At 46.7% G+C, this 14,314-nt stretch overlaps 1 protein-coding gene across 4 annotated transcripts in view; it reads left to right on the forward strand.

The window, feature by feature from the left end:
- Nucleotides 1-14,314, forward strand: part of LOC142257001 (germ cell-specific gene 1-like protein) — a 275,387-nt gene that overhangs the window by 98,717 nt on the left and 162,356 nt on the right. For 3 of the 4 annotated variants that reach the window (XM_075329045.1, XM_075329049.1, XM_075329046.1), the window contains exon 2: nt 5,199-5,339. The exons of the other annotated variant lie outside the window; for it this stretch is intronic. The gene's annotated coding sequence lies outside the window, so the exon portion shown is untranslated. The remainder of the gene's footprint in view (nt 1-5,198; nt 5,340-14,314) is intronic. 4 annotated transcript variants of the gene reach the window in all.

Raw genomic sequence — 14,314 nt, forward strand, 5'->3', positions numbered from 1 at the left:
GAAGGTCCAGAGACCCACAATTTCGAGTGGTGTCTGGAAGTGAGTAGTGTTCAAGGCTCCTGACCGCACCTTCTCTGATGCCTTGTCTCTTTTGACTTTGAGACAGAATGCAACTCCGTGGCTCAATATGTTTTATGTTTTTGTACCATAGCTGCATAGCAGGCCGCACCTCCTGATATAGAGCCAATGCAAGTTGGACGGGCAAAATTTCCCCTACAGGAGCGACAGCGACGGTATAAGGAGAATGTTTGCATGTACTGTGGAGTCAAAGGGTATTATGTCCATTAGTATCCAGTAAAGCCTGGAGAATTCCGGCCCCCAAGGTTGGTTGGAGAGATGATCCTAGGTAAGTGTTAAGCGCTAGATGTTCCATAAAGCCTATCTCAAAAAAACTTCACCTGACTCAGCTGGTTTCTGAACAGAGTAAAACGCCCAGCTGCAGAGTCCCTGAGGCCCCTGCACAGACTGAGATAACCCTAGCTGGAATTCTAGGAGAGGACAAGTCAGACCTGGCCGCCTGATAGGCCGTCAAGTGTATCATGTACCTCCTAAGGAACCAGAGGGAAATTACAAAGCACTATATCCCTAACTAGGGAAAACATGCAGACAAAGGGGAGGTCCCAGGTTGTGGAAAGATAAAAATGTGAAAAAGTGGAAAAAGGAGAATTAATTGCAGCAAAAAAGAGTCACTTATTACAACCTTAATATAGAGGAAATAATGGTGTGGGTACACCAAAGACAACTATGACAAGTTCCAAAGCTTTTCTCCATCTGCAGGCAGCAAATCCTTGGCAATGAGGCTGGAACTGTTAGGCAGGATCCACACAGGAATATAGCCAGCAGGGAAGACCAGGAAGGGCAAGGTATAAAAAGCTGCAACCGCAATCTGATAGGACAGACTAAATAATAAATGTAAACATTTGCTGACTGTAAAAAAAAAATAAACAAAAGGTAAAAGATAATTAGCATTTGGACAGAGTCTGAACATGCTGTGGATCAGCGGAGAAGACTAGGAGGAAAAGTCAGTATTTTTCTTGGTTACATTACTAAAAGGCTTAACTATGACTGAGAAATTCTTACTGAACTGTCAATAATAATTTGCAAAGCCTAAAACGTTTTTAACGCTTTATGGTTAGTAAGTTGCAGCCAATCAAGGACAGCCTGTACCTTAATGGGATCCATCTGAAATACCGATGCAGACACCAAATCACCTCAACTTAACATTTCTCTAGTTTGGCAAATAAATGTTTTTCACAAAGAATTTGAAGAACTTTTCAAACATGCTCATTATGCTCCTGACAATGAGTAAATCAATATGTCATTCAAGTAGATCACCACAAATCTACCCTGCAGAGAGCAAAAAATTGAGTTTATAAAGTTTTGAAAAACTGACGCAGCATTGGTCAACCCTAACGGCATTACGTAATTTTCAAATTGACCCCCCATGTTTATTGAAGGCAGTCTCCCACTTGTTACCCTCCTAAACACGTATGAGATTATACTCCTCTCTCAGGTAAAATTTAGTAAACCATTTAGCTCCAGACAGCTAATTAAACAAGGATAAGGGGCAAAGGATAAAGATTTCAGATCGTGATCTTTTTTATCTTTGTAAAATTCAAGCATGGACGCAACCCTCCATCCTTTTCTTAACAAAGAAAACCCTCCTGAGACTGGCGATGTGGAAGGCAGTATATGCCTGCCCCTTGGCCAAAGTATTTTGAATATACTCCTTCAAGCTCTCTCTCACAAATGAGACTTAAGCATTTTTGCCCCTGGTATGAATTTGATTGTGCAATCATATGTCCTATGCGGAGGAAGACCTTCAGTCTCAGAAAATACATCCTCAAAGTCCTCAATAAATTCTGGAAGGTGAGATTTCACAGAAGCAGGGGGTTAGATGAACAACTAAAAATACAAAAGTTCGTCAATGTGAAACAGACCTCCGAGCAGCGGAGGAACACCTTCGCACCCGCCCCTCTAAGACCCGCCTGAAAGCGGTAATAGACCTCAGATCTAAATTAAAAGAGATATCGCACGAGAAAATAGAAAAGCTATTGCGATACTCACGTCAGAAGTATTATGAGTTTGGCAATAAGCCGCATACGATGCTGGCCAGAAGGCTCCGGGACCAAACAATAACTTCCGCACCTAGCGCCATAAAGGATACTCTGGGCACCCCTCATTATGATCCCGCAAAAATTGCACAACTCTTTCACGCATATTATACATCCCTGTACTCTATTCCTCCGTCACTACCAATGTCCCACCCAGATAGAACAACAATTATGAATGACTGTTTGGCTGACTGTCACCTTCCAAAACTGTCCCAGGAAGCTCTGGAGGATCTTAATCGAGAAATAACCCCGGATGAGATCCATCAGACCGTTAAAGACCTCCCAAACCACAAGGCCCCAGGCCCAGATGGGTTTACTTACCTATATTATAAAACCTTCCTGGGAGAATTGTCGCCTCATTTGACTCACCTTTTCAATCTCTTTATGAAGGGTGAGGATATCCCAAACACTTTTTTACACTCTTATATAACTGTTATACCTAAAGCTGGTAGGGATCCCATGGAATGTGCGAGCTATCGCCCGATCAGCCTCTTAAACTCTGATCTTAAAATACTCACCAAACTGTTGGCAGACCGTTTAAATAACTGGATTCCACAGCTGGTCCATAAGGACCAAGTAGGTTTCGTTCCCTATCGCCAGGCGGGGGACAACACCAGAAGGATCTTGGATTTGGTGGAGGTGGTGAACAGGGAGGGAGTGGAGGCACTCCTTCTGGGATTAGACGTGGAGAAGGCTTTTGACAGGCTGGATTGGTCCTTCATGTTTTCTGTGTTGGGCCACTTCGGCCTGTCGGGACCGTTTGTCTCAGCCCTGCGGGGCTTGTATTCCCTCCCGGCGGCAACGATTCGCCTCCCTCATGCACACTCCAATCCCCTGCCGATTCGGAATGGAACTAGGCAGGGTTGTCCTCTGTCCCCTTTGCTATATGTTTTAAGTATTGAACCACTGGCAGCACACATCCGACTTAATCCGGACATTGGGGGGGCAAAGTTAGGGACAAATCCTTTAAAGTGGCCCTATTTGCAGACGACGTCCTCTTGACTCTGACTAACCTCGCCATTTCCTTGCCAAACTTACACGCAGTACTCACACAATACGCTAGACTCTCGGGCTATAAACTTAACTCCGACAAAACAGAGGCCTTGCCGCTTAACATCCCAGAAACTAAATTACAGATCCTTAAACAGAACTTTAAGTACTCTTGGTGTTCAGATTCCCTACGATATTTAGGATTCAAAATTACCCCTAATTATAGAACATTGTATCAGGCTAATTTCCCGCCTCTGATACGTGAGGTGGAGAATAGCCTGAAAAAATGGTCATCACTTCAGATCTCCTTCTTGGGTAAAATCGCTACAATTAAAATGTCAGTCATCCCTAAATTTCTGTATCTGTTTGAAACACTCCCGGTGCGGGTTCCCCTGGGGGTATTGAAAAAAGTCCAATCAAAACTTTTGCAATTTATATGGCACTCGGGAAGGCACCTCATCCCGGATTCAGTACTATGCGCACCACGTACAAAAGGGGGCTTGTCGTGTCCGAATCTTAGGCTTTACTACTATGCCGCACATCTGCGTAGCCTGGCGTCATGGACGACCTTACCGGCTTTTAACAGGTGGACGGAGATAGAGAAGCTTTGGTTGGCACCTTTCCACCCTAGCTCGCTAATATGGGGACGCCCTAGTGACACCCCCTCCAGAGAACTCCTGGGTCCGATGGCGTTTGCGAGAGAGGTGTGGCGGCAGTGCAGAATGAAGTTCCAGCTGGCCTCACAGTCTTCCCTGCTGACTCCTTTCTTGTTCACACCACATCTGACAAAGGGCATGAACTCGGAGGTGACGGGGCAGTGGGTGAAGGCGGCCCTATACTGTTTCCGGGATCTGGTCAACCCGGGTACGCTGAAATTGAAACCATTTTCGGACTTACGATATCAACACAACCTACCCCTCCGCCTATTTTCCTCATATCAACAGATATCACATTTTTTCACAGACATTATGGGTCGGGCGGGGGCGCGACGTCCCACAGCATTCGAAATTCTTTGTTCGGGCAGGACTTCAACCAGGGGACTGATCTCGGCTATTTATAATATTTTGATAATGGGGGACCAGCCGGAAGCACTGAAGCATTCATATATGAAGAGATGGGAGGGATGGGTTGGACGCCCCCTTTCAGATGCACTCTGGTCAGTTATATGGGCTAGGACATTTAGGTCCTCGATTAGCACTCTTTATAAGGAAAATCAAGTAAAGATCCTCATGACATGGTACCACACACCAGAACTCCTTCATAAATTTAACCGTACATACCCAGATGTGTGTTGGAGATGTGGCCTTGGGGGAGCATCCCAATACCATATATTCTGGACATGCCCGCTCATTGAGGGCTTCTGGGAGGAGGTGGAATCCTTGATTGGCAGATTGGTGAGGGGTAGTGTGACCAGAGATCCGGTAGTGTACCTGCTGAATGCCCTTCCATCGTCTCTAAGCAAACCTGAACTAAAGCTTTTACTCCATGTCCTTACTGCGGCCAAGTGTCTAATTTCACTGTTTTGGAAAAGGGTAGCCCCGCCCTCAGTCTCAGATCTATATGCCAGAATAAAGGATGTCAGGAATATGGAAAAGCTGACAGCACAGCTCCATAATACAATGGATAAGTTCATAGTGACATGGTCTCTTTGGGATGCCCTAGTGGACACATACCAGATGTAGGGTGAGGCATGAGAATGACGGGATAGATACTCGGGGGTTGGACGGATACCGGGGGACATCTCCCATCTTATACTTGGCGCTTGGAGTGTTGGTGATATGATCGATTAATGAGCATGCCTGTGAAATGGTACATTTATTCATGTAACTGCATATCTGTGTATTATTCTTTTCGTTTTTAATGTATAATCTGTTTTGAAAAATCTATTTCAAAATAAAAAGTTGAATAAAAAAAAAAAAAATACAAAAGTTGCCCCAAAATTTAATCTGACACATTTCCCAATAAATGGTAGGATTATGATTAACCAACCAGGTCATACCAATACACGTTTAGCAGGTAAAGAAGTAAAAGGCATGGATGAAATGGATTTTGACTGTAACGCTCCTACTTTCATGCATACTTTCTCGACTTTAGACGTAACATGGCTTTGTGCAATGGAGAATAATCAATCGCTGGCACTTTGATGGGATGACAGAGACCCCCTGACGAAGGTGACGCCGAAACATGCGCGTCGGGGCTGGCGTCACATATGAACACAGGTCTTCTTGTATCCAGGTAAAACAACCTTTTCTTATCACTACTATTCCCCTATTTTTGTGGACACATATGTCTCTATTTTTGCACAATAGGCCATATTAATGATTTCTTTGAGCTGTATATGCATACCTCCTTAACATCCATTTACACAGCATACCACAGCTCTCATTACTGCACATACTAATGTTTAAGTTGACAACTGTACATATGGTTTTGCTTTTAACACCTTCATTGGCTGGTTATATATGTGTCAATAATTACCCCCTCTTTTATTAAACAGATTCCTGATGGTTAATTACTGTATATTTACCATTGACATTACTATGAATAACTATGTTAACTTGATATGGCTTTGTATACTTGAATTTTTTCCTTAATAAACCATCAGGTCTAGTATCCTTATACCTGTACATTGATACTTGTCCCTACCTGTTCAATATTTACACATGTGATGCCCCTGTTTTTAGCCCTCTGCCAGTCGGCATTAATTTTAATAATAAAATTTGTTATATTTTTTGACCAAATCGGTTCTCCTTAGAATTTTTTTGTTCTATATCTCGGTGCCTGGGATGACAGAGAGTAGAGACATATTGTAGTTTTTAGCGAAGTTCCTGTCAATAGGATCGAAATGCAGAAATAACCATAAACCTAGATTTACTTGCCAAAAACTTTTTTTTTTTAAGAAATTCATTACATTATTGTACTGGAAACATTGACTTATAACATGACTCGAATGACCTAACTACAAACAAAAGCGAGCAGATGTTTTGAGTTCAGTCCTCTCATTTGTCTCACTGCAGGCTCGAATTTGCATACATTCACCAGAGTCCACAGAATGAGGGGAAAAACTGACAGAAAATGGACAGTCAATGACATAGCATCCTCCAGAAAAAACAGAGAAGGACTGTAAAGGCCGCTTTACACGCTGCGATATCGTGACCGATATCGCTAGCGTGCGTACCTGCCCCCATCGGTTGTGCGACACGAGCAAATCGCTGCCCTTGGCGCACAACATTGCATGTACCCGTAACACTACTTACCTGCCTAGCGATGTCTCTGTGACCAGCGAACCGCCTCCTTTCTAAGGGGGCGGTTCGTTCAGCGTCACAGCGACATCACAGCAGCGTCACCGAACCGCCGCCCAATAGAAGCTGAGGGGCGGAGATGAGCGGGTCGTAACATCCCACTCACCTCCTTCCTTCCTCATTGCGGGCGGCCGCATGTAAGGTGAGGTTCCTCGTTCCTGTGGTGTCACACAAAGCGATGTGTGCTGCCGCAGGAGCGACTAACTACTTCGTACACCGAGCAGCAGCGATATTCGAGAATAGAGGAGCATGTCAACGATGAACGATTTTGACCGTTTTTGGGACGATTCAAAATCGCTCATAGGTGTCACACGCAAAGACATTGCTAAAGCGACTGGATGTGTGTCACAAATTCCAAGACCCCAACGAGATCGCTTGAGCGATGTTGCAGCGTGTAAAGCGGCCTTTAGGCTGCTTTCACACATCAGGGTTTTGCAATCAGGCACTATCCGGTTTGTGCCTGATGCAACGGATCCGTCTCAGATTGTGTAAAAACTGATGCAACGGATCCGGTAAAAAAACAGATCCGTTTTTTTTTTTGTTTTTTTTTTATGCTGAGAGAGAGAGACCCCATCATCACCGCACAACTGCACGCACAATCACCGCACATACACCGGCACTCCCGTACACACCATCACCGCACATACACCGGTACTCCCGTACGCAACATCACCGTACATACACCGGCACTCCCGCATGCATCATCACCGCACACACAGGCATTACCTCGGTGACGTCCCCGGTGACAGCGCGAGTCCTTTCAGGAGCTGATAGAGAGCGGCAGTGTTCTACTGCCGCTCCTGTCAGCTTCAAGTAGCAGAGCTGAAATCGTCGTGAGACCTCTGTGGATTATGTCGGACCTGGAGGGGTATTTGGGGATTTTAATAAAATGGTGAAATAGGGTGTTTTTTTGTCTTTTATTCCAAATAAAGTATTTTTTGGGTGTATGTGTTTATTTACTTCCACTTACAGGTTAATCTTTGAGGGTGTCTCATAGACGCCTGCCATGATTAACCCTTTATTACCCCGATTGCCACCGCACCAGGGCAATTTGGGATGAGGCGGGTAGAGTCCCGGGACTGTCGCATCTAATGGATGCGGCAATTCCGGGCGGCTGCTGGCTGATATTGTTAGGCTGGGGGGCTCCCCACAACGTGGAGCTCCCCATCCTGAGAATACCAGCCTTCAGCCGTGTGGCTTTATCTTGGCTGGTATCAAAATTAGGGGGGACAGCACGTCGTTTTTTTTTTAATTATTTATTTTACTACAAGATATAGACCCGCCCACCGGCTGTGATTGGTTGCAGTGAGACAGCTGTCACTCAGCGTGGGGGCGTGTCTGACCGCAACCAATCATTGGTGCCGGTGGGCGGGAAAAGTAGTGAATACGAGATTGAATAATGGGCGGCCGGCATTTTCAAATCAGGAGAAACCGCCAGCAGTGTGACAGCCGTGCAGTGCCGCGCCCGTGATCGGTGAGTGGGTGAGAGTGAGTGAATGAGTCAGTGAGTGAGAGAGTGATTGATTTTCTGACAAGCAATGGATTTATATCACTTCTGGGCATGCTCAGAAGTAAAAACTGGATCCGGTACATGCTTCCGGCGTTTGATGTGAGTCGACCATCAGGGTTTTCGGTAGGGGTACTCTGGCGCCGGGACTACGGCTACTTTACTCTCGATGGGGTTATCACAGGTGGTCGGTCCCGGCTTCGTGCCCTGGGTGCTCACGCTGCGGCTGGGGAATGGTGTACAGGGATGATTTTGGGGATATACGTGACGCCACCTGTGGTGTCTGGTAAGCGGATATACCAGCGCTGCCCGTGGCTGGCCTCTGAGGCGATGGTGAGGGCAGCTTAAGATCTCTCAGCTCCCCACAGGTGTTGCTATTTTACCTCAGACCGGGCGGTGATGGCTGCCTTCTTCTCTGACGTCGCAGGGTCCTGTCGAATGGCGGAGAGATGACACACCGAGTCCACATCAACTTAAACAAGTCCTTTTTACTAACATCTGGTTTGTTTTGCACAGTACACAGAAACAGTTCGGTTACCAGAAGGCCAATGGTAACAAATTTCAGAGGAGATTTAATGGCAGAGTTTTTTCTCTGAGGTAACCTTTCTTTGTCTCTTTCTCGGTCTCTGCTCTGAGGGCTCTGTGACTCCCTCTTTAACCCACTCGTTAGTCTTGTCACTGGTTTTCCCAGGGGTCTGATACTGCACGGTTTCTTTATCTATCCCGCAACAGCGTCGTGAACTCGGCTTGGGGTTAGTAGTCAGACTCTTGATGGATACCGGGCCTCCTCTTATTTAAGTTCCCAGGTTAATGGTCAATGGTTTGTGGATAAAACTGACAAACCTCCTCCGGTTCCGTTATACCGGTGTTGACCTGAACTCTTCAGCCGGCTCTCGCCAGACCTAAAGCGTCCCCTTTCCGTCTGGGTTACCCCTTTTCCTGTGTCTTTCTTTTCTTTCGGGGTACCCTCGCTCAGGACGTCGGGCCTATGTTATTTCTAGCCTTTCTTTCAGTTATCAATTTACTCTTGTCTCTGCTTGTCACTCTTTACTGACTGACTGTTAACTGACTGTCACCCAGTCGTCCTGGCAACCACGTCGCGTCTTACGCTCAGCCAGGCTCCACCCCCCTATGGACCTACTATATAAACAGGCCCAGGAATATGAAGGTAGGGGCTGCTGAGTCAATGTTACTCAATCTAATATAAGACTCTGCATTTCTTCTCTCTTTCACCTGTGACCAAAGAGCACTGCACCTTGATGTTAAGGTGCTGCATTCCCCTGTAGCGCCTAACCACAGGGGCGCCACAGATTCATGCCACCGGATTCGGCGTGCATAGACTTTCATTATGCACCATGCCGCACAGCGCCGCACCCGACGCTATGCGGTTTTTTGCCGCTGGCAAAAAAACGTTCCTCTCTGCGTCCTGTGCGGTCGCCGGAGTGACGATTTTTGCCGTAACCGGCAAAAACCGGATCAAACGCAAGGACATGCGGCACAATCCGGCGCTAATAAAACTCTGAGGAAAAACCGCACTCGGCGGCAAAAAAAAAGGATGCGTTTTTCCCGCAAATCGCGGGATTGTGTCGCAGAGCAAAAACCTGATGTGTGAAAGCAGCCTAAGCCATCATATCCCTAAACTGGCCCGAAAGTCCCTGGCAAAAATGACTTTGGAGAGCACCATTTGACACGCCCGTGCAAGGGCTGTTGGTGACTCATTGCCGGGCAGCGGTCCTGCTTCTGGGACGCCGCGGTGACGAGGCCCGGTTCCGTGAACCCAGTGGTGTTGTTTAGTGAATAGGAAGGGGATGATGACAGTTTATTCATGACGCCACCTGTTGTATGCAGCAAGTTAGGTGCCGCCGCTGCGGGATGGGGCTCCCCGGGGCAGATGGTGACGCAACTTGGTTGGTATAGCTCTCCACAGGTAGAACTGGGCCCCAGGGTGGATGGGGGTAGTAGTCTATGATGGCGAGGATGCAAGGCTGGAGGCGCAGGCGAATAACAGAGTGACACAAGGGTGAAGTTTGAAGGTCTTTACTCACTGTAGCAGGTCCAAAGGTAACACAACGTCAGTCACCGCCTTTGGAGTGCTGGGTTCCACTGTGAAGGGCTCCAGCCAATCCCGGGTAGTTCGGAGGTCGAGTCCGGTGTACCTTTCATATGTGTCCCTTCCCTGGTCGTCTTCCTGCGCTTGCTTTTCCCTCCTGCTTTGCACCCTCACACACTGAGCCCTGAGCCGGTGTCCGTGGACCCTTTTTGGTGGCGTGAAGCTCTATCCCTTGGTCCTTTAGAGTCACCTTCCAGCGAATTTGTGTGGGGATGTGGCCTCGGTGCTTGCAGTCACATCGGCCTCTGGTTTTACTAGCGGAGTACGTAGGTTCTTCTCTCCTCTAGCCTAGGGACCAGTCCCCGATTTGCGACCTAGTCCTTCCACCCAAAAGTTGTATGTGGAACAAGGCCACGGGAGTATGTGGCACTTCCCGTGGTCTCTAGGACCCTTTCTGTCTTCAGCACTGGCCGAGCTGTACCAGCTCCAGACCATAGGTCTTCTCTCCTCCACCACTCCTTTACACTCCACTCACACTACTGTGTATAACACACCCCTAAGACTCCACCCCTGGCCTGGCTTCGGGTTTTACATGTCCTTGCCATGTCTGATGAGGTGTTGCTGAGTGAGGTGTTGTGTTTTGTGTAAACCAGTGGATGACTTCATTAACACCCAGGATGGAATACCACACCTCTGGCTGAGGTGCAGTACACCTCTGTGGTGACTGAAGCCTCAGGGGTACCACACATTGTTCTAGGAGGTCACCACTGCACAACATCTAAACTAAGAGGTGCTCCACTTTATGGTTTCCCTGAACAAACTTGCAGATCATGGATTTAACAACTGCAATCTTATCAAAATAATGATAAATTAGGTCAAGGGCCAAAAAAAAGCATCAACAGAGGCAAATATTGGTGAATCCTCAGGCAAAGAAAATACGCATGCCCAATGATCACCTTGGAGCAAAGATAGAACAATACCCACTCGGTGACTCTCATCTCCAGAAAAAAACAGAACATTGGCAAAAATACAAGTTGCATGAAGCAAAAAATATTCAGATGTTATCCATGGATGGACCGGAATCTCTGAACCAGCAGAAAGTACATGTAGCTGGTGTTGCTTGATACAGTCATATGAAAAAGTTTGGGCACCCCTATTAATGTTAACCTTTTTTCTTTATAACAATTTGGGTTTTTGCAACAGCTATTTCAGTTTCATATATCTAATAACTGATGGACTGAGTAATATTTCTGGATTGAAATGAGGTTTATTGTACTAACAGAAAATGTGGAATCTGCATTTAAACAAAATTTGACCAGTGCAAAAGTATGGGCACCTCAACATAAAATTGACATTAATATTTTGTAGATCCTCCTTTTGCAAAAATAACAGCCTCTAGTCACTTCCTGTACCTTTTAATGAGTTCCTGGTACTTGGATGAAGGTATATTTGACCATTCCTGTTTACAAAACAATTCCAGTTCAGTTAAGTTTGATGGTTGCCGAGCATGGACAGAATGCTTCAAATCATCCCACAGATTTTCAATGATATTCAGGTCTGGCGACTGGGATGGTCATTCCAGAACATTGTAATTGTTCCTCTGCATGAATGCCTGAGTAGATTTGGAGCAGTGTTTTGGATCATTGTCTTGCTGAAATATCCATCCCCTGCATAACTTCAACTTCGTTACTGATTCTTGCACATTATTGTCAAGAATCTGCTGACACTGAGTTGAATCCATGCGACCCTCAACTTTAACAAGATTCCTGGTGCCGGCATTGGCCACACAGCCCCAAAGCATGATGGAATCTTCACCAGATTTTACTGTGGGTAGCAAGTGCTTTTCTTGGAATGCCGTGTTTTTTTGCCTCCATGCATAACGCCTTTTTGTATGACCAAAGAACTCAATCTTTGTTTCATCAGTCCACAGGACCTTCTTCCAAAATGTAACTGGCTTGTCCAAATGTGCTTTTGCATACCTCGGGCGACTCTGTTTGTGGCGTGCTTGCAGAAATGGCTTCTTTCGCATCACTCTACCATACAGCGTCTCCTTGTGCAACATGCGCTGTATTGTTGACTGATGCACATTGACACCATCTGCAGCAAGATGAAGCTGCAGGTCTTTGGAGGTGGTCTGTGGATTGTCCTTGACTGTTCTCACCATTCTTCTTCTCTGCCTTTCTGATATCTTTCTTGAGGCCGAGCAGCCACCACAATACTCCGCGGTACCGCTCCCGGCGGAGGGCAGGCGCTGCATTTCACCGCTACATTCAGCGCCACATTCTAAAATGGAAGAGCCAGTGGCAGTGTTGAGATCGGAGAGAGCATACGAGGAGAGGATGATCTTTTTCTTGGCCTGCCACTTCTGGGCTTAACAAGAACTGTACCTGTGTTCTTCCATTTCCTTACTATGTTCCTCACAGTGGAAACTGACAGTTTAAATCTCTTTGACAACTTTTTGTATCCTTCCCCTGAACAACTATGTTGAATAATCTTTGTTTTCAGATCATTTGAGAGTTGTTTTGAGGAGCCCATGATGCCACTCTTAATAGGAGATTCAAATAGGAGAACAACTTGCAAGTGACCACCTTAAATACCTTTTCTCATGATTGGATACACCTGCCTATGAAGTTCAAAGCTCAATGAGGTTACAAAACCAATTTAGTGCTTTAGTAAGGCTCTGTGCGCACTAGTGCGTTTTACCCGCGGATTTGCCGCGGAAATTTCTTGAGAAATGTGTGCAATCTTTGTGCAGACATTTCCCAGCAAATTCTATGAGAAAAAAAAATAGCTGTGCGCACTGTGCGGATTTTTCTCAAGAAATTTCCTTGAGAAGAATTTCTCGAGAAAATTTCTTGAGAAAATGAGCATGTCAATTCTTTTCCGCAGGTACCCTGCGGATTTCGGCAGTACAGCCTGCAAAATCCGCAGGGAACCACCTGCGGGAAAATCACGGCAAATTCGCGGCTAATCCGCGGCAAATCCGCATGCGGATTTGGTGCGGATTTTTTCCGGAGGTCCGGAAATCTTTCACTCCCAGAAGTTTCTCAAGAAATTTTCTTGAGAAACTTCACATTTCTAGTGCGCACAAAGCCTAAGGCTATGTGCGCACTAGACCGTTTTTCCCGCGGATTTACCCGCGGATTTGCCCCGGAAATTTCTTGAGAAATGTCTGCAATCTTTGTGCAGACATTTCCCATGAAATTCAATGAGAAAAAAAAATAGCTGTGCGCACTGTGCGGATTTTTCTCAAGAAAATTTCTTGAGAAAATTTTCTCGAGAAACTTTCTTGAGAAAATGTGCATGTCCATTAATTTCCGCAGGTACCGGGGGTATTCCGGGGGTATTCCGCAGGTAGCAATGATGTGCGGTATACCACCGGAATAGCCGCGATTTACCTGCGGTAATGCCCATCGCTGCCTGCGGTTTTGCAGGAAGCGATGTCATTATGCCAGGAAGAGGAGCAGAGGAAACACACGTCACACTCCCTGGACGTCGCACAGAAGCACTTCCGTGCGACCTCCAGGTGTCTGTGCAGTGTGTGTCCTGCTCCAGCCTCGCGGCTGCCTGCACTGCAGGGTGTCAGTGTCTGCCCGCACTGTCAGCAGCCTGTCACGCGGCAGCGCAGGCAGACACTGACATCCTGCAGTGCTGGGAGCCGCGGGGATGACGATCGCTGCTGTCAGGAGGTGAGATCATTACCTGCTGTGACGATCTCCTGCCTCCTGACGTCAGCGCTGTCACTGCTGTCTAGGGCCGACTCGCGAGCGGCCCGAGACTGTCACTAGCGGTGACGTCACGGGCTCTCGCGATAAGTCAGTGACAGCGCTGACGTCAGCAGTACAGGAGATGATCACAGAAGGTAATGATCTCATCTATGCTCCTGATGGCAGCGCTCGTCATCCCCTGCAGTGACCTGAGCTGACCTATTGATGTTAGCTCAGGTCACTGCATTGCTCTCCCAGCCAATGGGGAACATTCTGTTTTTCATTGACTGGGACAGCGACTATGGTATGGATCGCCGTGCCCCCCCCCTTATTGGATTACGCCGGACGTGGAATTGATTGTGCTCTTTTCAATAAATTGGTTAAAGAGGGAATGTTTTGGGGAGTGTTTTTTCAAATAAAACTTTTTTTGTTGTCTATTTTTTAATTATTACTGACTGGGTTGGTGATGTCGGGTATCTGATAGACGCCTGACCTCACCAACCCCAGGGCTTGATGCCAGGTGACATTACACATCTGGCATCAACCCCATATATTACCCCGTTTGCCAACGCACCAGGGCGCGGGATGAGCTGGGGCAAAGCGCCAGGATTGGCGCGTCTAATGGATGCGCCACTTCTGGGGCG

This window comes from Anomaloglossus baeobatrachus, chromosome 11 (assembly GCF_048569485.1).
Source record: "Anomaloglossus baeobatrachus isolate aAnoBae1 chromosome 11, aAnoBae1.hap1, whole genome shotgun sequence".
In the NCBI taxonomy this organism is placed as follows: Eukaryota; Metazoa; Chordata; class Amphibia; order Anura; family Aromobatidae; genus Anomaloglossus; species Anomaloglossus baeobatrachus.